General features: G+C 40.1%; 1 pseudogene; it reads right to left on the reverse strand.

The window, feature by feature from the left end:
• Nucleotides 1-872: 872 nt before the first annotated feature.
• Nucleotides 873-21624, reverse strand: LOC120238006 (annotated as a pseudogene).
• Nucleotides 21625-24802: the final 3178 nt, after the last annotated feature.

Here is a 24802-nt window from a genome sequence, read left to right on the forward strand (position 1 = left end):
TGAGTGAAAGTCAGACGCTCAACCAACTAAGCCACCCAGGCGCCCCATTGTTCTCTATCTTTAAGAGTCTCTCAGAGCTGTTTTCCCTCTCCCTTTTGTTCATTTGTTTTGTTTCTTAAATTTCACATATGTTTTTCTGTTTTGATCATATGTTCATCCATTTTGTTTTTTTTAATTCCACATATGAATTATTGGATGATATTTTTCTTTCTCCGATTGACTTATTTCCCTTAGCATAATACACTCTAGTTCCATCCATGTCATTGCAAATGACAGGATTTCATTCTTTCTGATGACTGAGTAATATTCCATTGAGTTTATATACCACATCTTCTTTATCCATTCATCAATCAGTGGACATTGGGGCTCTCTCCATAGCTTAGCTATTGTTGATAATTCTGCCATAAATGTTGGAGTACATGTACCCTTTCGAATCTGTATTTTTGTATCCTTTGGGTAAATACTTAGTAGGGCAATTGCTGGATCATAGGGGTAGTCCTATTTTTAAAATATAAGTGTACCTCTTCACTGGAAGCTGTGGTAAAAAGAAGGTAGATTCACTCAACCCACCACTCATCTTTCTCTGCTTTCCTACTCAGTGATTCAGTCATATGTGGGACACCACATGAGACATGAGCTTAAAAAATTCGTGAATTACATGCACTTCCTGATTCTCTTAGACTATTCTTGTGAAACAAGATCTCTTACATTACAGTTGAGGCTGTGCCACACACTTTACGAAACTACTTCCTACATTAGGATGACAGACAAAGATAGGAACTAATAATAGGGTTTAGCTGGGTAAGATCTTCAAATTGACTGTCAAATGAATATGAACCCCATTAATTTTTCTGAGTTAAACAAGAAATCTTCTACCCAGTCTCAGAACCTGAGAACACAAACCGAATGAGATTCTGTTTGGAGTTGATAGGTTTTGGCTTCATGGCTAAGTTGCACCTGGGTGACCAGTCAAGTTCAGCTCTGGGGTCTTTCTTCAGCTTGAGCCACTGCAGAATTGTAGTGGTAAAAATGAATATCTCGTTTCCTGCAATACCTTCTCTGAGACGCCTCCAGAGTCCCATTCCAAATATCAACATTTCACCCTGAAGATTGTCATTCCCTGTTGTGTTTAGAGATCTCTGAGGTCTAAATAAATTGGGATTACCCCCAAATACTTCTGTATAAAGTAGACAAAAGTAAAAGTTTAAAAGGCAGTCATTTTAGGGATGCCTGGGTGGCTCAGTCGGTTAAGCATCCCACTTCGGCTCAGATCATGATCTCACAGCTTGTGAGTTTGAGTCTCGCGTCAGGCTCCATACTGACAGCTCAGAGCCTGGAGCCTGCTTCGGATTCTGTGTCTTCCTCTCTCTCTGCCCCTCCCCCACTTGCACTTTGTCTCTTTCAAAAATTAACAAACATTAAAAGATTTTTTAAAGGAAGTCATTTTATCACTTTTACCTTTGCTGCCAACTTCTCCACAATAATTTTGTTATTTTGAAATGTTTTGTTCTGGCATATCTTTTACAGATTATATGTATAATATATACACAATATGTATGTACATAATATATACATGTGCAATTTGTATATTTATATATTATATATAATATATACAGTATATGTACATAATATATACATGTGTAATATACATATATGTATATGTAAAATGGAGATATATGATGATACACATATAAATATATGTAATTATTGTGGATATAAATGTCACTCTTTTCCTTTAGTATATTGACAAGTTTAGTTGTCATAAAGATTTAATATAATTATGCTTAATTTTCACTAAAATGATTTTTGAGGGGTGCCTGGGTGGCTCAGTCAGTTAAGCGTCTGACTTCAGCTCAAGTCATGATCTCACAGTTCCTGGGTTTGAGCCCCGCGTTGGGCTCTGTGCTGACAGCTAGATGAGAGCCTGGAGCCTGCTTCAGATTCTGTGTCTCCCTCTCTCTGACCCTCCCCTGCTCACATTGTCTCTCTTTCTCTCTCTCTCTCTCAGAAATAAATAAAACATTAAAAATTTTTAAAAAGATAAAATGTTTTTTGAGTCCTTTGTGAATCAAATATTTGAACATTCACTTCAATTTTTAAAAATTTTATGTCAAGTCTTCCACAAAATTCTCATAAGAATATTCCAAAATTGTGGTATAAATAAAAAGTAATTATCACTCATCTCCTTTGCTTTAAGCAAAATGAGCCAGAATGATGAGACTGTGAGGCACTTCTCTCACTGGGGTGAAAACGTGTTTAGGAAGTGGCTTTTGTACATCCTCACAGAGGGAAACCTGGTCTCCAAAAGCAGCCCTGAGTGAGGGAGTCCCCCCAAAGCTCCCAAACTGTTGTGTATACAGTTCTGTCTTCTTCCTCTACCTTTTCTTACCAGGCACCATATTTGGCTTGTCTATGACAACGGATGTTAGCTTGTTTCCCAATGCAACCTAAGCCATACATCAGGGACCCACTTGACTTTACCAAGTAACGGGCCTCTTTTTGTATGGATATCACCCCTCTGTCTAGGAGAAAAAAGAAATTGTTTTCTCTTTGCACCACGGACCACAGATCAGGAGACCTACATGTCATTCTCAGTCCTCCAATACATTTAATTTTGCTCTCATAATCTTTTAAATGCAACTCATTGTTGCTAACATTTAAAAAATCAGAAGAGTCCACATGGAACTCTGCATTTCTACATTCTGTTTTGTAACTAAAAGGGCTGGTAACATAAGGACAAGGTTCACTGGCCTGGATTAGACAGAGCGGATGAACGGATGACCTCTTCCCCGCGCTTCAACCAGTGCAAATCTCTCACGTGGGGTATTTTCCCCTGCCCAGTAGCTGCTTGAGTTTGTGACCTCTGTTTTAGTTTAAACATGAGTAATTTCCCTGTAATATCAAGTCTTAAATTACATACTTATTTAGCTTAAGCAAGTGCCTCTAGGCAAATGGTATTTCTTTATTAGCACCTGTGTGTTAACTCAGCTTGTTTAAACATTACTTCATATTCAATAGAGTCATAAGTGCTTGGATACTAGTACTCTTGGGACACTTGAGGTTGTGCTAATGGAGGTGAAATGTCATTAAATTCATACTGACTGTATGACTTATAATACTGACTTTTAAAATGCCTAGTTTTATTCAGTATGATCACTGGGTCTGGAGAGTGGAGGTGTCAATGTCACTGATGATAAGCATTGCATTGGGACAGCCCATGCCATATATATTCCATTGTTCTGCTGGTTACAGAGATTGTGAATATATAGTTAGGTACGCAGGATAAAATCACCTGCCTCTCTTTTTGTTATTTTTTAAATTTTTTTGATGTTTTAATTTATTTCTGAGAGAGAGACAGAGAGAGCATGAGCACGGGAGGGTCAGAGAGAGACACACACAGAATCCGAAACAGGCTCCAGGCTCTGAGCTGTCAGCACAGAGCCCGATGCAGAGCTCGAACCCACGAACCGTGAGATCATGACCTGAGCTGAAGTCGGAGGTTTAACCAACTGAGCCACTCAGGAGCCCCTAAAATCACCTGCTTCTCTAACAGCCCCGAGCATGAGACGTTAGTAAGATGAGTTATAGATGAAGATGGAGAAGCTGTACAGGGCACAGTGTATATAGCCCACTGAATGCATAAGAAGGCATCTCTACGAGGTTACTGGAAACAATAAACCCAGACCACATGGAGCACCTGATTTCCATCAAACAAGATTTAAGCAGCTGGAGGTGGGTCCTCCTTCTGCTACCTGCTGAACACATGACCTTAAGCAATTTGTTTAGCTTGGTTGAAAGTTTCTCCATCTGCAAAATTGGGATCACGAGAGAACCACTGTATGGGGTTACTGTGGGGACTCAGAGGAGGTACTTTACACTTTGGGGGGGCCACATAGTAGGGGTCCATCCATGAATACTGGCTGCCTCCCTTAATTTGCCTCCCGCAGCACCCTATCATCATTCTCACACCGTGTGAGGCACCTTCAGCTCGGCCTGCCCATTAATAGTTGATATGGGTGAGTCTCTAACTGCATTTTATTCCCAAATATTTATTGAGTGCCTACTATGTCCAGGGGCATACTGGGGCATGTCTACTGGGGTAGACAAAAAAGCAAACAAGAACAGAGAGGAAAAAAATCCCTGCTTGTAATGACTTACGTTCCAGTGGGGGAATTTAGGCTGCATTTTCCAATACCATCTGGCCATATCTGTGAAGAGGATGGCCCATGATGTCTTTGGTGCATACCACAGCTCGTGAGCCCACTTTTGAAACTGGATTGCTCTGAATGAATTTGTACTAAGAGTCCATCTTTCACATCATGCATGAGGAGAGAAAACTGAATTTCCTTTCAGTTTCTTTCAAGAGAAACAGAAGGAATGAAGTGTGACTAGGGAGAATGCAATTTTTTCCCCAGACTAATACATAGTACACAAATGACCAAAATTATTTTATCCCAAGAGATAATTTTGGTGACTTATTCATCATGATTTACTTGACAAATGTTAAAGAAGGTGCAAGTTTCACTGGGAATGAAATAACCTTTCATAGAAGCATCCCCTTAGCACTCCAGGAAAGCAAAATACAACACTGCAACACATCCCATAAATTCAAACAGCCTATCCCTAAACTGTCCCCCACAACTCACAATGTTTAATGTCTTTTTCTTACTGTAATAATAATATGACCTGTTTATAAATCTTCATTCTTTCATCAATGGATACCTCTTCCACCTGCTGTCATATTAGTAATTTATTCTTTTTCTTATACCTGTTAACATATTGAGCATTTAATATATTGAAGGCATTGCTATGATCTAAAATGTCAGTATAAAATTATCTCAATGTTTCTATGACAGAGTTGACCATAAGCAGATATATCAAATTACATCAGGGCACAATTTAGACAATTACAAAGCCTTTCTCTGTACCCAGTGTTTTTGCTTTTGTTTGGTTTTGGTTTTGGTTTTGTTTACTTTCATGAATAGGGTAGGAAAACAATGTATAACATGTTTTAGTCCTCGGTAGAAAGAACAATGGGACTGAAACATGAAATCTGGACTCTAGATCTTATCTCATGGTGAGATTTTGGGAAAATGTCATACCTACTCCATGATTTCATGTGTTAGCTGGGAAAATAGGTTGGTTGTGTTGGGTGATCTCTAAGTTGCTTCTAGAACAAATATTCTAGTTTTTAAATCCCACACTCAAGATTTCTATATGCAGACAGTACATCTTTCCCTGTATACCCCTGTGATTATATAGAGGTATGAATTAGATAAGATCTGTTTTCATCTGGTGCTCCCTGACTTCCTGGATGCCCTCACTCACTTGTCCTCAGAGGAAAGGCTGAGATATTTCCATTGGATGACTTTGAGGAAAGGCATTGGACGCATTTGGCTTAGCCACTTCTAGGTTCTTTCTTCTGATTGGCCAACTATAGAGAAGATACGTTTCTTCTATATTCGCTAAGGGGCTGAACTCGAAAGAGCAGATTTTGGACTTCCGGGGGAAACTGCAGTTGTCCAGCCTGACAGAGACCTGATGGACAAGTATGTCTACTTCAGGTGAGAAGTGGGAGCAAGCCCACTACGAAATGTGCAAACCAACTCTGATTATTAAAATGCTAATATTCGAATCTTTATCTGATCTATGTTCCTCCCGCAGCTAGTACTGGTCTTTGGCAAATAATACGGACATGATTCACTGGGTGCCCTCAAAACATAACAAAGACAAAGGCCCAACACACAATAGATCTATTTTTTTGGAAGGATTAACTCCTTTGCCTAACTTAATACATCCCTGTCCACATAACTTCTGTGGATTCGGCTGCACAAACTCTATTCTACGTGAAAAGCCACATTTGTTTTTTTTTATTAAGAAAAATAATTATAAAAATTATATTTTTATTCTGAAACCATGTACCGATTTCTTCTTGAGTTTTGGCTTGAATTTCTGGATAGTATGTCTAAAAAAAGAAAGCTCCAAAATAGACATGTTGATACTGTTTCAAACCCTGAAAAAGAAATGAGACGAAGTATCTATTAGAAAATTGGTATCTTGGGAGGTGCCTAGGTGGTTCAGTCAGTTAAGCCTCCGACTTCGGTGGGTTCATTGATTTGGGCCCTGCATCTGGCTCTGTGCTGACAGCTCAGAACCTGGACCCTGCTTCAGATTCTGTGTCTTCCTCTCTCTCTCTCTCTCTCTCTCTCTGCTCCTCCCCTGCTCATACTCTGTGTGTGTGTCTCTCTCACTCAAAAACAAACATTAAAAAAATATAAAAATGAAAATCGGTATCTTCAATTTACTTTATATCTGAAAGCTTAGAATTAGAAGAATTACATATAAATATAACCACAAATTAGTATGACCACAATAAAAATAATTATACATTAATATTTAGTTCAAAATCTAGGTATAACCTCTCACCTATTAAAACAGCCATCATCAAGAGAACAGAGAACAGGTGATGGCAAAGATGTGGAGAAACTGAAATTTTTGTGTCCTCTTGGTGGGACTGTAAAATGGTTCAGTTGCTATGGAAATTTTTGAGACAATTTATTAAAAAAATGTGGATCCAACAATCCCACTGCTGGGTATGTATCCAAAAGAATCAAAAGTGGAGTCTGGAGGAGATATTCGCACACCCATGTTCATTGCCACATTATTCATAACCCAAGAGGTAGAAACAACTCAAATGTCTATTGGCAGATAAATGGTTAAACCAAACACCAAACATGGTATTATCCATACAATGGGATATTTCACAGCCTACAAAGGAAAGGACATCACTTGCATGAAGCTCCAGGGCATTATGCTGAGAGAAGTAAGCCAGTCACAAAATAACAAATATCGTATGTTTCCACTCCCATGAGTCACCTAAAGTGGTCAAAATTAAAGAAATGGAAAACAGGAAGGTGGTTGCCAATGGCTGGGAGTGAGGTGGGAAAGCTAATTTGTGATAGTCAGAGAGTTTCAGTTTTCCAAGATGAAAACATTCTAGAGATCTATTGCACAACAGTGTGAATCTAGTTATCGCTAAGACGTTTAACTGCAAATGTGATATCGTGTGTTTATAACAATTAAAAATAAAATTAAAAAATTAAAAATGTATAGCTGTTACTTACAAGACAAGTGAAAATTCTGGAAATATTTCACTACAAAATAAACACTACTATTATGATAAGAATAATGGCTATGGTGTATGCAACAGTTATAAATATAATCACAAGTAGCTTTTGAATGTTAATCTGTTCCAGGCTATTTATATTTTTTTCCCGTAACTCGTAATACAGATTTTCAAGGTATATAAAGTTATTCTTATTTTACTGAAGAGAAAACTTTGCCTCATTACAGGCCTTGCTCAAGGTGGTGACTCAAAAGAGACAGAGCCAGGACTTAGACTTGAACTTGTCTGGCTCCAAAGGCCGTGAGTTAGTATGAGCACATAATGAGGGTCTGAGTCCCTTTAGTTTTGTTAATACTAATTTGTAGCATACTTTTAATGACTTTACATTCATGCTTTAAACAGCAGATCTTCATTTTTGAGATTATCATTACATCAGCCAGATGTGCTCTCATTATTGAAAACCAAAGCAAGTAACTCTGTACGTCAGACTTGAACTTTTTCTCAAGGGTAACTTCAACATGACATCAAAGAAGAGGATCAGTTCTTGAAAATCTCACAAATGCCACATTAAAAAGCCTTTCTAACTTGTTCGAGTTGTAAATTCACCTCTATGATGACCCAGCATCAAAATTAATAACATTATTTGTGTTTTCTACTAAATTTCACAAAATCTAGTGGCAAACTGAGGCTCGACATCAGTACTTTATTTCCAGGTGTTCATGATGATGATGGCAACATGGATGAGGACGAAGGTACTTCATTGAACTGGTATCGGAGTGGGGGGCAGGAGAGGCTGTAATTAGCCTCACTTTAAAGAAGAGACATGGTGCAGCAACTAGGTGGCTCAGTCGGTAGAGCTGAACTTCAGCTCAGGTCATGATCTCAAGGTTTGTGGAGCCTGCATTGGGCTCACTGATGTCAGGGTAGAGCCCCCTTTGGATCCTCTGTGGCCCTCTCACTGCCCCTACCCCACTCTTGTCCTCCCCCCCTCACTTTCTCACTCTCCCTCTTTCTCTCTCTCGAAAATAAAAAGTAAGTGAATACAAAAATACAAAAAAGATGTGGATAGGTTAAACATTTTACAGGGCCACACAGGAGACAAAGCCAGTGCCTGTGTTCCAGTCTGAGGCTCCAAGGCATTGGGATTTATATTTCGATCATTGTGAATTTTGCCTTTTATGCCATGTATTAGGCAACCGATTATTTATCCTGATAGAGTATCTAAAATTTGAGCTATAATAAATGATTTTGGGAGAGCCTGATTATACCTAAAGGAGAAATCAAATGATCTCTGTGATTAATTTGAAGAGTCAAACACAGAAATATAAATGCTAATAATACAGTAGATCTGATGAAACAGACTGTGGGCTCACAAATTTTATCCACTAAAATATGTATTTTAGAGCCCACTATTTTCTTCTAATAAAGTATTCTATCTCTTATCATTAGCGAGGTAGCAGGTATTCGTGGAAGCTTATGTTTTATTAATTTTCATTATTACTCTCCTTGGAATTCAAAATACAAGTTCTAATAGATATATTTGTTGAGGGAATAAAATGGTTTATACAGTAATGCACTAGGCTGAACACTTTTTGTTTTGCACACATTTCATTCAAATCATTTTTAACTCCATTGTGCACATCTAATGGAATCCTGTGTTCGGTATTCTGTATCTTAGCCATTGCTGTCATCTACCATAACTTTGTATTTGTTGCTTACCTCAAGATCTTGGCAGGATTATATATGTCTGAAATATATTCAGCTATCATCTCTCGAATTAAGATGAAAATAAAGCCCAATTGATGGTTAATCATACACCCACACACCCAGCTTATAGTATTCAGTGATGATCAGATTTTTAAAAAGTCCTCACAAATGCTAACATTAATATTTAGTATCAGATAGTTGGCAGAAGAAATGCTAACTACAGCATGATTACATTTATACATTATATATGTATGAAATGTATATATGAAATATATGTATCCATCAAATTTAAATTAAGATCAAAATTATATATATATATATATATATATATATATATATATAATAGGTGTGTGGGGAAGAGGAGCTAGTCTATTTTTATAAAGAAAAATAATGCACATCAAAACTAATACTTCTATTTGCAAAGAATATTCTGGAACATAATCACATAGACCCTAGAAAAATATAAACCAAATTTCAAATAAGTATGGTAGAAAGACGAAAGGAAGAAAGGAATTTGAAGAATATTACATCTAAAATTAAACTTCTAAGGGGCGCCTGGGTGGCTCAGTTGGTTAAGGTCCCCCTTTGGCTCAGGTCATGATTTCGTGGTTCGTGAGTTCGAGCCCCGCATCGGTCTCTGTGCTGACAAGTCTGAACCTGGAGCCTGCTTCAGATTCTGTCTCCTTCTGTCTCTGCCCCTCCCCCGCTCTCACTCTGTGTGCTTCTCTCTCTCAAAAATAAACATTAAAATTTTTTAATTAAACACTGCTTCCTTCACTCTAATATCTAATAGAATTTATACGAAATTTGGTAGGTAAGAATGATTTTAAAAACTATGAAATTTAAGAATGCTAGTAGTATAGTAACAGCATAAACTAGTACAATCCTTCTGAAAAGGATTTTGGTAGTCTGTATGAAAAACTCAAGAATCATTTTGTTAGGTGACCCAGAAAGTTTGCTTCTTAGCATATGGCTATAATTCTTAAAGAAGTAAAAACTGATGTATAAAGATGGCCATTTTAGGATTAGCAAGATATTCAACACCAGCATTATCTGTGCAGGCTGAAAGTTGCAAACAATGAAGGTATTCATCCCCAAGATGGCAGATGGACAAAATGTGGGGGGTGGGGGTGCACACCATGGAGTATTACATAACCATTATAAGCAACAAATTAGAAATACACCTGGCAATCATATTTGGATATTAGAAATATAGGGCTTCTTGAAAAAATAAGAAAAAGATTGAGATGTAAATAACAAGGGCATTTACATAAATTAAAGTTCATGATAATAGAAGAATACAGGGAAATACATGGCAATAGAAAGTCTATTCTATAAGAATGCATAAAACAGCGCACCTGGGTGGCTCAGTCTGCTGGCCCTGAACTTGAGTTCGAGCCCCACATCAGGCTTTGTGCTGACAGCTCAGAGCCTGGAGCCTGCTTCAGCTCTCTTCTGTCTCTCTTCTCTTTCTCTCTGTCTGGCCCTCCCCTTGCACTGTCATTCTGACTTTCAAAAATAAATAAATGTTTAAAAAAGTAAAGCAAATATTGCATAAAACAAACAAAAACAACATTTTAAACAGATTTAGAATAAATGCCAGTGGGTTGGGAAAAGTCCTTGAAGTGAGATATGTGAACATGAAATAATAAACCAACCAGAAAATACAGGCAGGCATTGCATGAACAATATAATGCACAAGAACTGGGGATTATGTTAACTCAAGTCGTTACTGAGTTGAATATATAGTTTTCTGAATGGGGAAATGACAGAAAACCAAATTGTTCTTACAGAGTGAGATCAACTATGTGAAATGGCCAGTATCAAAAAAGGGCTCTAAACTGTGAACAGTGGATGACAAAAAATCACAATTAATATTTATTTGCCTTTCATATTGACAAACACTCCTACTTACCAGCTCCAAAGAGCTCATTCACAATTTTTATGATTTCAGCACCTTTTAAGATGGCTGTTCTGGTGGTAGCACATTCATCGTGGCACACATTAACCCTGGGCATCAGCAACAGCTTGAATGTCGTCCTGAGGGGTCACACCTTAGCATGATTATTTATCTCCATCTACCTTCCACATCACATATGTATCTCATGCCAGAAGAGCGATAGCATCATATAACTTGAATGAACCTAATTAGCTTGGGAATATAAGGAACATAAGTATATCGTTGTAAACCTGAAACCAATTTTGCTTGTCAATAGCAATGCTCAATCTTGAGAGTGTAAAATAGAAAAGTTACCAAACTCAATTTTCTCCTGGAAGTGTACTTCAATCATTTAAAAAAAAAAAAATAGCACCTGTGTCTGGAAGCACATTTATAAAAATTAGAGGTTGGGGCTCCTGTGTGGCTCAGTCGGTCAGGTCATGATCTCACGGTTCGTGGGTTCGAGCCCCGCGTCAGGTTCTGTGCTGACTGCCAGCTCAGAGCCTGCAGCCTGTTTCAGATTCTGTGTCTCCCTCTCTCCCTGACCCTCCTATGCTCATGCTCGCTCGCTCTCTCTCTCTCTCTCAGAAATAAATAAAAACCATTAAAAAAAATTAGAGGTTACCTTACTTCAGAGAAATTGCTAGACAATGAGTTACAATAAGAGATTTTCAAATCCATTGTAAGGATTTTACTGTTACCACCACGCAGAAAGAGCTGGGGCTGAAGCTTATTAGGGAATAAGGGAAAAATGTATGATGAATGTAGAAACTCTTTCACTTACTGTACCTGATCTAGATTTCTGGCTGGAATCTTGAAACAGATTTTTTTTCTGCTCTACTGATTTTTTTCTGTCTCTTCTTTTAACTGGAGAGGACTTTATTCCTCACACCTCTTCATTTGCTCAATTATCTACCTTTTTATGTGCTTTTTTCCCCTGATGCCCTCATCTTAGCAAATCGGACCCTAAGAACTAGGCTTCTTTCTAATACATACATATTTTATGAGAGATTTTGCTCTTCTCTGGACCATCAGATTGGGCCAAACAAGATTTCACTGGCTCATAAAAACTATCTGCTTCTTCCTCTATTATGGTCTCAAAATTTATTTCTATATAGTCAGGGAGCTCAAGTCGGGTATGAGAGTGAATTGGAAGCTCCCTGTAGAATAATCTTTGTAACTATTTAAGTCACCTTCTGAAATAATATGCCAACAACTTTAAGTCTGAGACCTCATAGTTTCAAACGTAAAATGGTAGAAACTAAATCATTAGTTCATTTCTCCAAGGAAACCATCTCCATTGCTGGTCATCATTAATCAGCCAATTCTAGATTCATAACTTAAATAAGTGCCTTATCCACCCAACTGGGGAGTTATTCTGAGTTCTCAAAGAATTCAGAGTTCTTCTTAGGGTCCCTACATGGGAACTAAGTAATACTGCCCTATAATCTCACTGACTAAACCTCCAATTTACTTAGTTTGGGTAAGGTTCACTATAGGAAAATTCTAGTGGAAGAACCAAGGAAGAATATGTACAACTTTCTGGGTACTCAGTGTATCTCACCGTTGTCATTTACTTCTCACCAAAACCCTTATCCTGGTGTGAATTTAAATCCTTACATTATCATCTGTAGTAAGATGATCACGTAGTGCAGTAAACTGATCCAGGGCCGGATAAAACTCCTGGGGTGCATTTAGAATTCATGGTGGGAGGTAATGGAAGCATGGTATAAAATCGGCAGGATTAACTTCACTGCAGATCTTGAGTAAGTGATCATTTTATCTATTCCAAGAAACTCCTCGTCACTGTGGTCACATCTCCTGCCAAAGCAAAGGGCACAGAGAACTCTGGCCACCACACGGGTGATAACCCTTCTGGGGGTGAAGCCACCATGCTTGGAAGCCAACTCTGCAAAGATTTTTACCAGCTCAAAAACTTCTTGATAACCTGATCCTCAAGTAAGCAAAGGCAGTAGAGGATTTTTCTTCTGTTTTAGTAAAAGTCCATAAAGCGTTAGGGACAACGTTCTAATAAAGCTTCCAACTCTTTCCATAATTGAAAATGAAAGACTCTTGTCTTTCTGCCAGCAAAGAAAATGGGTGTATGTTGGGTTGGTGTGCAAAATGCGGCTCATCCTTGAGGTAGTACTTGCCTCACCATGGTCAGCGCTTTCACTACCAAGACAGGCACCATGCCAAGTTTGATGAGAAAGACATCTCCATATTTCTTTCTCATTTCCATGAATGTAAAGTAAGGATAGTTTCCATCCTGCAGAAGATTCCCTATGACGGGAGAGGACCAGGATCCAAGAGGAGACATCTGCTTTCTCCTCTTGCTCTCCAGCACTCTCACAAAGACAAAACCATTGCCAAGGTTATGATACAAGTGGCCACCTCCCCAGGAGTGGCTGTCACGTCACTCAGATATCATTTTCAGGAAGAAAGCACTAAAGAGATAAGAGCATAAACCTTATTTTTTTTCTATCCTAAGCAGAGACTAAATGGTCTTTCTCTCTTTAAACACTTTAAACATTTAGAAGAAGAGGACAGATGCATTGTAGTTAGTTGAAAGCCATTCTTAACTGATACACTAAGAGAGCAAAATCAAATTCTCATAAAAGACACTAAATCTTTGTCCCAGTTCTAACCACCAGCCTGAACCCTTTAGTGTCCATCACTCTCATGATAGAAGAAGAAGACGGTTCGATGTAGAAGGCAGTCTGGTCACTGGGGGGAAGGGATGGAGACTATAGACTATAGAAACTGATTCATTAACTGAGAGACCTTTGTCTTGTCACTTAACCTAAGTGCTTCTCAGTTTACACTTCTAAGAATCCCACAGAATTAGTCATACTTTCTTTGAAGAACCGTTTATGGAACTTCCCCCCCCCCCAACCCCAAGTCAGACACTAAAAATATAAAACAAAATTTCATTAGATCAACAAAAATAAAATTATAATGTGGAAAGTGCTATCAAGAATTTCATAGAGAGCCATCTGTCAGCCTTTGAGAACCAAATTAAATTAATATTAAAATAAAAATGGTGAATTATAAGCCATTTAGTGGATATCCAATTGGTTATTTGCCTAGCCCATCTTGGACTTCCCAGCCTGCATGTAAAGGTGATTTTCTGAAGCTATCTTTCTGCTCCATGACCCGCCACACAGACACGGGTGATTGATCCAAGGATGGGTTACGGGCCCGAGATGAACATTCCTTAGGAATAGGGAACTAAGGGGCGCCTGGGTGGCTTAGTCGGTTAGGCGTCCGACTTTCGCTTAGGTCATGATCTCACGGTTCGTGGGCTCGAGCACCGCGTCGGGCTCTGTGCTGACTGCCAGCTCAGAGCCTGGAGCCTATTTCAGAGTCTGTGTCTCCCTCTCTCTCTGACCCTCCCCTGCTCACGCTGTCTCTCTCTCTCTCTCTCCTAGAAATAAATAAACATTTTTAAAAAATTGAATTAAGGAATAGGGAAGTGAGACTGTGAATGATCACCATCTCTCTTGGCAGCTAGATCTATAAACTGTAAGTTCAAAGATAGGATTTGGGGAACTTTCACCCACTGGGAGGCCTTGAGAAACTGGTGAAAGCAGGTCTGAAAAATTAAAAACACAAATGGTCTCATGAGCTTGTACCCACTGCCTCCAGTACTTTCATAAGACCTTGTCCTTGGATCAAATTCTTTCCTGCTTAAACAGCTAGGATTGCTTTCTGTTATTTGCAACCAAGGATTGCTTTCTGTTATTTGTCTTCGTCTTAACCAAAGAAAAGTTTCATACACACACAAAATAGTTTTTTAAATGTTTATTTATTTTTGAGAGAGAGAGAAAGAGACCATGTGAGCAGGGGAGGGACAGAGAGGGAGACGCAAAATCCAAAGTTGGCTCCAGGATCTGAGCTGTCAGCACAGAGCTCGACGCAGGGCTGAAACCCACAAACCACGAGATCATGATCTGAGCCAGAGTCGGATGCTCAACCGACTGAGCCATGCAGGTGCCCCAGTATGCAGAATATTTTTATTAGCGATTGCGTTTTATGGTAACTAGTGAAAGAATACAAACCTCCTCTCGCTGGAAAGAAAGCAGTGAAACTGTTCACACTTCTCAAATTACTGAGACAAAAAACATTGCTGAGCAGTATACTCACAACCAGTCTTAATATTCATTGCTCTCCAATTTTTGAATAAGCCAGCACTTGATTTCTTCTAAACTTAAAAAAAAAGAAAGTGCTTTAATCAACCAAGAAGGCTTCTTATAAACAGCCATGAATTTGTCTTCCAGCTCAGAGGAGAGTGATAGGGTGGTAAAAACCAGTACATTTATGTTCTACTGAAAAAAATGTACCAAGGATCAAAGAAATGTTTATCTTAAAGCTCTCACTCTAAATATGCAGACAAACCCTTTGTTACCTATTTTGTTTGGTTGTTGGATCTTTCCAAGTTCACAGATAAAATGTGGCTAACTATGCCAGCTTGGCTGGCACCATTTCCTAAGGATGGAACTGCAGCTAAAAGCCAGAGATCAAGTTATTATTATTTTTTTTAATGTTTATTTATTTGGGGGGGGGGCAGAGAGAGAGGGAGACACAGAAGCAGAAGCAGGCTCCAGGCTCTGAGCTGTCAGCACAGAGCCCAGCTGAACCCAGGAATTTTGTGAGAGCATGACCTGAGCCAAAGTCAGACACTCAACCAACTGAGCCACCCAGGCACCCCTCAACTTATTTAAAACAATTTTTTAAGTTTTATTTATTTATTTTGAGAGAGAGAGAGAGAGAAAGAAAGAGCATGAGCAGGGCAGGGGCAGAGAAAAGGAGAGAGAGAATTCCAAGCAGGCTCCATGCTGTCAGCGTGAAGACCGACACGGGGACTCAAACTCACAAACCATGAGATCATGACCTGAGCCGCAATTAAGAATCCTGTGCTTCATGTACCCCAATGCTCATAGCAGCACTCTCCACAATAGCTAAAACATGGAAAGAGCCTAAGTGTCCAGCAACAGATGAATGGATCAAGAAAATGTGGTTTATCTATACCATGGGATACTACATGGCAATGAGAAAGAATGAAATCTGGCCACGTGTAGCAACATGGATGGACCTTGAGGGTGTTATGCTGAGCAAAATAAGTCAGGCAGAGAAGGACAAATATCATATGTTTGCACGTATAGGAGAATTAGGGGGAACTTAACTGAGGAACAAGGGGGAGAAGAAGGAGGGAAATGGTGGGGGAGAGGGAGGGAGGCAAATCATGAGAGACTCTTGAATGCCGAGAACAGAGCTAGTGGGGATGGGGGGGAGGGGGATGAAAAGAGGGGGTGATGGGCATGGAGGAGGGCACTTTGGGGATGAGCACTGAGTGTTATGTGGAAACTAATTTGACAATAAACTATTTGTAAAATATATATATATATATATATATATATAAAAATAAAGTGGATTTCCTATGGACATCAAAAAAAAAAAAAAAAAGAATCCTGTGCTTAACTGACAGAGCCACCCAGGCATCCTAAAATCAGCTTCTTTTTCAATAGGGGTGGAGGTGAGGTATAAAGAAGCTAAATCTGCATTTAAACTAACAAGAGAAAACTGAGCCCCTAATCAATGCAACAGCTACAATTTGCAAAACTTCCTTCTTGTCTCCATTCAGAAAGAATGCAGTGGGATCTTCCTTGTGTTTCTGCTTTGCAACGGGCTGATTTTGCAAAACCTCTCCTGTTCCTCCAACCATTTTTTGGCCCCTTCCCCTGTGACAGATCCAGAACGAAGCACTAAATCTGCACTGTCTTTTCCAATTCATCCCTCTGTGAGGTAATGTATCATCCTGCCACAGAGAGGCTTAGAGAGAAAGAGCCATTTTTCCCGTTTATCTCCCATGTGTTTTGAGTTTAACAATGAATCACTGATGACCTCTGGCATTTGCTTTGTCACGAATTCGATTTCTTACATTGACAAATCTCAACAGCATTTCCAAAGCAGCCTCCTAAGTGGTGAGAAGTGGGTGTTCCTGGAAGAACACTGGATGCTCAGGAAAATGACTATTTCTTGACTCTTTCTTCCCCTATTTAGCTGTGAATCTCAGGTTGAATTGTGATCCCTCTTGGCCTTGGTTTTCTCATCTGTAAAATGGTCCCTTCGGGCTGGAAGACTTCAAAGGCCAGCTCCAGTCTTTACCAGTAGTCAAAGCTAGAAGGGACGAGGGGGCAGAAGTTGGGGGCTGATGCACGGAGTTAACTGCCCAGCAATGTTTTTTTTGCCAGTTTCCAGAACAGTTAACAGTTCACTGAAAAATGTAACTGTTCCGTGATCATTCTGAATTCTTTTACAGCCTAGGCCCTTCTAGTTTCTTTTATCAAATTCTCTTCAGCAGTTTACCAAGCCCGGACACACTGCCAACTTTCCCTGAAACTTTCTTGGAAAGTTCTGAAGGTACATTCTGTTCCTATTGTTTGGGAGTGAACCCAGGGGGCCAAGGACAGGGGGCGTGAAGCTTCCTAAAGGTCGGCTACTAACACCATCAAACATTCAAGGTGAACTCCACCTCCGTAGACAAGAGCCAGGAGGGATGGGCATGTGTATGTTGAAGATTTTGGACTGATTCTCAAACCTAGACATGCACACTAGACCTCCCTGTGGAGCTGTTTACCCCTAGCAGTGTCCATGTCCCACTCAACTTGGGGTGGATGCATTTTAAAAAGCTCTTCTAGGCCGAAAGGGCATTCTAGGTTGAGGACCTCTTTTAGGGGAAACACTCTGCTAAGGAGATCAACAGCTCCATTCGGCCAAATTCCAGTGCAGTTTGGAAGGCTCACCTGTGCCCAGAAATCTTGCCCATCAGTGAGAGGAATCTGGCAGAGGAATCAAAAGGCAGAGAAGGTTTTGAGGAAAGCCTGGTGTATCCTAGGAAACAAGAGCCGTCTGGTCACAGCGGCGATAGCAGGCCTGGGGAAAGGCTGGGGGAGAACATTCCAGGAAGATAGAATGAGCGGTGAATCTATGTGGAGAGGGGTCCAGAGCTGGATTAAGGCATTTGAGAGCTGGAGGGAGGGATGGAAAGGTCCCTGCAGGTTGACTTGGGCCTTGGAAGCCTAGAAAATTCAGCAGGTGATGGGAGAGAGGTCACATCTGGAACTATGGGTTCCGATAAGAGAGTAGGATGGAAATTAATCTTGGAAAAAAGCAGGGCAGGACAGGGAGAATGGAAAGACTAATAATCATTCTTAAATTGCTGGTGATAAGTGGGGTAGGTTGAAAGCCCTGTAGCAGGGAGACAAGGGCCAAGGAGGGAGAAAGAGGAGGCAACAGAGGCATTGCTTTGCTGTGAGGTTCCGGAAACCAGGAGAATGGGCCAGGGTAGGGGTGGGAAAATGGATTAAATAAAAAAAACCAGGAAATGGAGGTTCTCTTTCTCAGGTGGGTTGGGAAGGCTCTTGGAAGTCTTCACAAACCAGACAGATGTGTATTTCCACAACTCGAATGGTTAATTTATGAGTATGATATTCATAACTTTGGTTCAAGAAAATATTCCTATGTTAAGGCACTTTTCCCCAACCTGGATAGAGACCAGTTTTTCTACCTAAAGGCTGCTTTTTGCTACTTGTGACAAGGTAAACAATCTGTGGTTTAGGGACATCTTTCTGCCAGATGTCCGCAAATTAATACATAGAAGAGTTTGGTTTTTTTTAAGCTTTGAAATTTGGGGCTAAGTAAATATTAGAAATTTCAAGGTCACTTATTCTTGGAGGTCAGGTTTTTTTAATGTTTATATTTATTTTTGAGAGAGAGAAGGAGAGATGAGAGACAGAGAGACAGAGCATGAGTGGGGGAGGGGACAGAGAGAAAGACAGAGACACAGAATCCAAAGCACACTTCTGGCTCCAAGCTGTTCAGCACAGAACCTGATGCAGGGCTTGAACTCCTGGATCATGAGATCATGACCTGAGCCAAAGCGAGCCCCTCAACTGACTGAGCTACCCAGGCACACCTGAGGTCAGCTTTTAGTAAAAATGCCTAAGAATGATCAATGATAGCCAGTACTTTCTCACATAGGGAAGAAAGCAAGCCCCCAAACTGAATACTCAACCTGACATATTCCCTCAAGAGTAACCTTCAGGCTCTGAGCTACATGTTCATATTCACAGAATATCATAGATTTCAAAATATCTAAGCTCTAAAAGTCATATACTAAAAAATCCTACAAAGGCTTACAAACCATACGAATTTTCTGATCCACAGAAGCTGTGTTAAATGGCATTTAATCATATCATACTTAGCTACTGAAAAAAAAACAAAGCAAAATATTTTGACTCCTAATGTTTTTCCATGAAGTATCACCTTCTTTAACATAATTAACCCCACATTGGATTAACGTATAGACATTATGTAGCCGTATCAAATTCCTTGTTCAAGTACCCGTATTATAGACAATTGAAAATAGTTGCTTGACAATGTGTTAATTAAAAGGTTTGTTAGGAGAGGATAATGAGAATTACCTTGGGTTCCCATTAGTTGAGAGGAAAATCCATTCCAAAATAATAATTGTGACAGTTAATGTGTATTGTGAGCTTACGAAAAATAGGTTTTTAAAGATCTTTATGTATTACTGCAGTTATTTCTTATAACCAAGATCAGATGGAACTGCTATTTTCTTCTCTGTTTGACAGATGATGAATCCTGAGGCGCAGAGAAACTACAAAATTTGCTCACGCTAACAGTGGGCAAGTGGTGGAAAAAGAGATTTGAATCCCAGTAGTGAAGCTCTGGTGTCTGTGCCCCTAGCCTCTGATTATACCTTATACGGAAGAAGTCTTCAGCCAAACTCTGAGGCTTCTACCGCTAACAGCCACCCTTACTAATATGACTTCATAATGCAAGAGATAATCACTTAGGAGATGAGGACTATTCCTCCAAATTATGGTGTAGGGTATCGGTTCCAGGCTTACACTAAATGGCCATGGATTGTGTGTTGGTTTCCTGGAAATACTGTCATAAATTACCACCCATTCAATGGCTTACAACAACAGAAAGCTATTAATACCTAGTCGGAAGGCCAGGAGTCTGAAATCAGCGTCCTAGTAGGACTTGGCTCCTTCCTGAGGCTGCAAGAAGCAATTTCACTTGGCCTTTTCCAGCTTCTGATGGCTCTGGGTACTCCTTGGTTTATGGCTGCATCACTCCAATCTCTGCCTCAGTTGTTACATGGCCTTATTTTTCTCAGTTTCTCTTCTGTATGTCTCTTACAAGGACACCTGTCACTGGATTTAGGGCACAGGTGGATAACCAGAGTGATCTCAACTTGAGATTCTTTGTGACATTTACAAAGATTTTTCCAAATGATGTCACATTCACAGGGTCTGGGGTGCCGACATGTATTTTTGGAGGCCACCATTCAACCCACTGCAGATGCGCTATCACAATCACTACCATTGCTCCATGATCAAAGAATTGCAATCAGGTCATTCAGATTCTATTTATTTTTATTATGTTCCCTGTGAGAAGCCGCTTAGCAGAGTCTCTGAATCCGTATTTCCGGGGTGCAAATACAAGCTCTGTTATTTCATGCCTTCATAAATGTAAACATTTAATAAATCTCTCTCAACCTCAGTAACTCTTACCAGTAAAATGAGGACTTCAAACAGTACCTTCCTTAAAAGTTTGTCAAAAGAGGGGCGCATGGGTGGCTCAGTCAGTTAAGCATCCGACTTAGTCTCAGGTCATGATCTCAAGGTTCATGGGTTCGAGCCCCGTGTCGGGCTCTGTGTTGACAACTCAGAGCCTGGAGCCTGTTTCAGATTCTGTGTCTCCCTCTCTCTCGGACCCTCTCCTGCTCATGCTCTCTCTCTCTCTCAGAAATAAATAAAACATTAAAAAATTAATTAAAAAAGTAAGTTTGTCAAAAGAAGAAAAATTATTTAATAGCTGCAAAACATTTAATACTTGAGACACAATCATCATTCAGAAAACAGTAGCTTTTATTCACAGAAAACGAATGTTATACCCTTAGGGATTACTAGGAGGGGGTGCTTCGTTGAAAAGGTGATATTTGACATAAATTGAAAGCACAAATGGGAAGAGATGCTAAGTAGAGAAAAGCATTTGAAAAAGTAGAGATGTTTAAAAGAACTTGGTGTGGTTAAGAAATTAAGTGAGATACAAAATGGTAGAAGGTAAGTGTGAAACCTGGCTTCCTAAACCCAAGCGTCCAAATTATTCCTAAATCTTGAATCTCTCATACCCCACAACTAGCAGTGTGGTCTTATGAATTCAGCTACCTATATATTTCTCACTGTCCTTGTCTCTTTATTCCCAATTACGATGAACTAGATCTGGTCCCTTTAAATCTCTTCTCAACTATTATAACAGTTTTTTTTAAAATATATATATTTTTTTATTTATTTCTAGGAGAGAGAGAGAGAGAGACAGCGTGAGCAGGGGAGGGTCAGAGAGAGAGGGAGACACAGACTCTGAAACAGGCTCCAGGCTCTGAGCTGGCTGTCAGCACAGAGCCCGACGCGGGGCTCGAACCCACGAACCGCGAGATCATGACCTAAGCGAAAGTCGGACGCTTAACCGACTAAGCCACCCAGGCGCCCCAACAGTTTTTTTTTTTATATTAGCCAAGACTGCATTTATTAGCCAGTAAGAACCACAAAAACTTTCAAATGGCTGAAATAAAGAGGATTTATACTTCTGACATAACAAATTGTCTAAAGGTAAGTGGCTGCTTCCAGGCGTTCCACAGCTCCATGAGAGTTGGGGTGATAGCTCTACCACTCAGGTCTTTTTCTTTTGGTTGATGTAAGGCTATTGCAGCCATAACCTTCACATCCAACTTCAAAACAACAAGGCGAACCGGCATGTCAGCCACACCTGGACCATTCTAACGTTGAAGAAACGTAAGTTTCCCAGAAACCACCAACAGACATGTGCTTAAGTCTCGTTACTATAAGAGAAGCTGAGACAGTACATATTTGGCTTGCCCCACGGTCACTGCAAAGGAAAGAAGACTCAGTCGTAAGAAAGGAAAGCAGGCTGGATATAGGGAGTATAATTCACACTGTCTGCCACTCTTCACGAGGAGTGGTCTTGTCTCCAGTCTCTCTTAACCCACGTCCCACTCCGATGGTCTAATCAGCTTCCAGAAAGGTGAATGAGATCATATTATCTCATTAACTTCCAGTCGACAGGGAGAGTGTGTGTCATCCAATACCATCTGTGACATACTCTCATCTGTCTTCCCAGTGTCATTTGTTGCTACTTACTCCCTTATGTTTTGTGTTATGTCTGCTTTCTCTTGGTCACCATCACCTAGGATTTTGTGTAGAAGACAGGAGATGCTTAACATGTTTATGTTGTGAATGAGAGAATTCCTCATACATCCAAAGGTTTACCCCTGCCTCTCTAGTTTTTACTATTCCCTTGGCCTGGTATGTCCTTAAACTCCACATGGTAGATCTGCTACTTTAATGCCACTTTAATATTCTGGACACATTAGATTCTATGGACCTGATCTTGCTTGCTCTCTTTTCTCTTTCTTGATTGTTGCAGTGGATGCTGTATTGCCTAGATCTGCTCCTCAGGGTCAACACACACATCTCAGTCGTTGGGGAATTTCTACTGATGATCGCTCTCCAGACAATTTTGTCTGTGGTTTCAGGAAATTCCTTAGCTCTGGGCTTCCCTCTCTTCCAGAAGGCTGCAGCTGGTGACTGGCTGATGTAGAGAAACAGACTCCCCGCTGCATTGACTCTCTTCAGGACAGCCAAAAAGTCTCATTCCTACTCCATCACTCCCCAGAGGATCCACTGAGATTGGTTCAGCTACACATATTATGATTCAAGTTCCCCTTCTGCCCCAATCTGTTTTCCTCACTTCCTTGCACACGTATCTTCTCGTAGTTGTCTTCAACAAGACTTCTGTGTAGAAATTTCCTTTCAGAATCTTTCCAGGGAACCCAATAAAAAACAACTACATTGGAATTTGTGGCAAACTGCATATAATCTTTTGGCCAATCCTGGCCATGTAGGGATATTTAGCATTTTTATAAACTGTTTCCTGAAGTCAGCTCTGCTATACAGGTCTGGACTCCTACCATACCAGGAGGATTATTCATCTTGCATCCAGAGTTTAAAATAGGAAGACATTTTCTAGAGAAAGTGTTATTAAAAAGACTTGCCACTACTTCCTTAAAAAAACTAGAACTTTTACTTAATGCCTCTCTTTTTGTCTTAATCAAAATTATAATCATAAAAGCCACAATTCTACAAACATAAATGTCTGTATCAATACAGAAGACTTACATTACTTTTTTGAAAAAAAATTTTAGTGTTTATTTATTTTTGAGAGAGAGAGAGAGACCGAGCATGAGTGGGGGAGGAGCAAAAGAGTGGGAGACACAGAATCTGAAGCAGGCTCCAGGCTCTGAGCTGTCAGCGCAGAGCCCAACATGGCGCTCAAACTCACAAACCATGAGATCGTGACCTGGCCAAAGTCAGACACTTAACCAACTGAGCCACCCAGGTGGCCTTAACATTGTCTCTCAATCTGATTACACCCTCATGAACCCAAGCCCACCCCTCCCACCCCCACACATGTAAATACCCTCCCACATCCACACACAGTAGTGTTCTTGACAGTGAGTATGAGGTATCCAAGAAGTCTCAAATGCAGGCCACCTACATTGGCACTTTCCCAGAAAAGTAGCTTAAATCTCTTTTCTAGGTGTGCATATAATATAGAATAAAAATTGATTTGCTATCCATTTTGATAAATGAAATGGAGTTTGGTGAGCGAGCTAACGATAACCATCTGTGGATGAAGTATAGCAGATGGTGTCTGCTTGAGTTTCTTTGCTCCTGTGGGGATCCAATCATTTCCTCACTGGTAACAATCAGCACAGGGAATGATGAAAGATTAACTTCATGATAACCATTTGAGGTCTACCAGATATAGGAAAAAGAAACACTAAAATATGAGCTTTGTGCTTCTATTTTTGATACCCAGTCTGGACTCCTTGGAATGATATCTTCTTGGAGGGATGTACGTAGGATATTAGTAGTGCAGACACCTGGTATTTCAATCTGACTAAGTCTGAGATCAGGAACTAAGGATTCCACAAATCATTTTATTAGCCTACAATCCTTGTGAGAGTCTGAGATGCCCTAACTGAACAAGTGTTTACAGTCTGTTGGAAGATCACTGGACCTCTGAGCCCAGTTGATGGCTGTGGCTCACAAAGGCAGTTGTAGTTGGTGCCTGTGTTAGACGACTGGTTGTCATCAGCAGAAAGGGACCATGTAGCCTTAGGAAAGCCCTGCTTTGTTCAGTAAAACCCAATAACTGGGGCACCTGGGTGGCTCAGTCGGTTAAGCGTCTGACTTCGGCTCAGGTCATGATCTTACAGTTCGAGGGTTCGAGCCCTGCGAGCCTGTCTTCAAATTCTGTATCTCTCTCTCTCTCTGAACCTTCCCTGCTTGCGCTGTATCTCTCTCTCTCTCTAAAATAAATAAAACATTAAAAAAATTTTTTAACTCCAATAACTAAAAACATTTTTAAACTTCAATAACTATTCAATAAGGTATCACAAAAAACTATAAATGTGGGCTTATATATCACATATTACAAGTATTTGTGTATAAAGTGCGGCAAAGCAGTCAAAGTAGCTAATAACACATTTCCACTTCTCTGACAGAGTGACTTGTGGTTATATACTATAGCATCAAGTGTTGGGACCCATTCTGAGCCCAGTAGTTGAGAAAAACCCTGGTGAGGTTAAAGCAAGTTTGCACAGTCTCTTGCCAATCAGATGACGACTGATATCCACCCCCACTCAATTATTTCTGCTTGAGCACTGACCCCTTAGGTACCTTGTTGATCAATATCAGGAGTGACTTGTCCCCTTATTCTGGCCCTGGTATGATGACTGCACCTTGCGAAAGAACTTACTGTGGGAACTTCTTCTTTGATTATGAGAACAGACATCGTGTCCCCAGCAGGTCCTGTTTCCCTCCATACTTTCCCCTGAGCTATGAACAGGC

This window comes from Hyaena hyaena, unplaced genomic scaffold (genome assembly GCF_003009895.1).
Source record: "Hyaena hyaena isolate Hyena2069 unplaced genomic scaffold, ASM300989v1 scaffold_196, whole genome shotgun sequence".
Classification (NCBI taxonomy): Eukaryota; Metazoa; Chordata; class Mammalia; order Carnivora; family Hyaenidae; genus Hyaena; species Hyaena hyaena.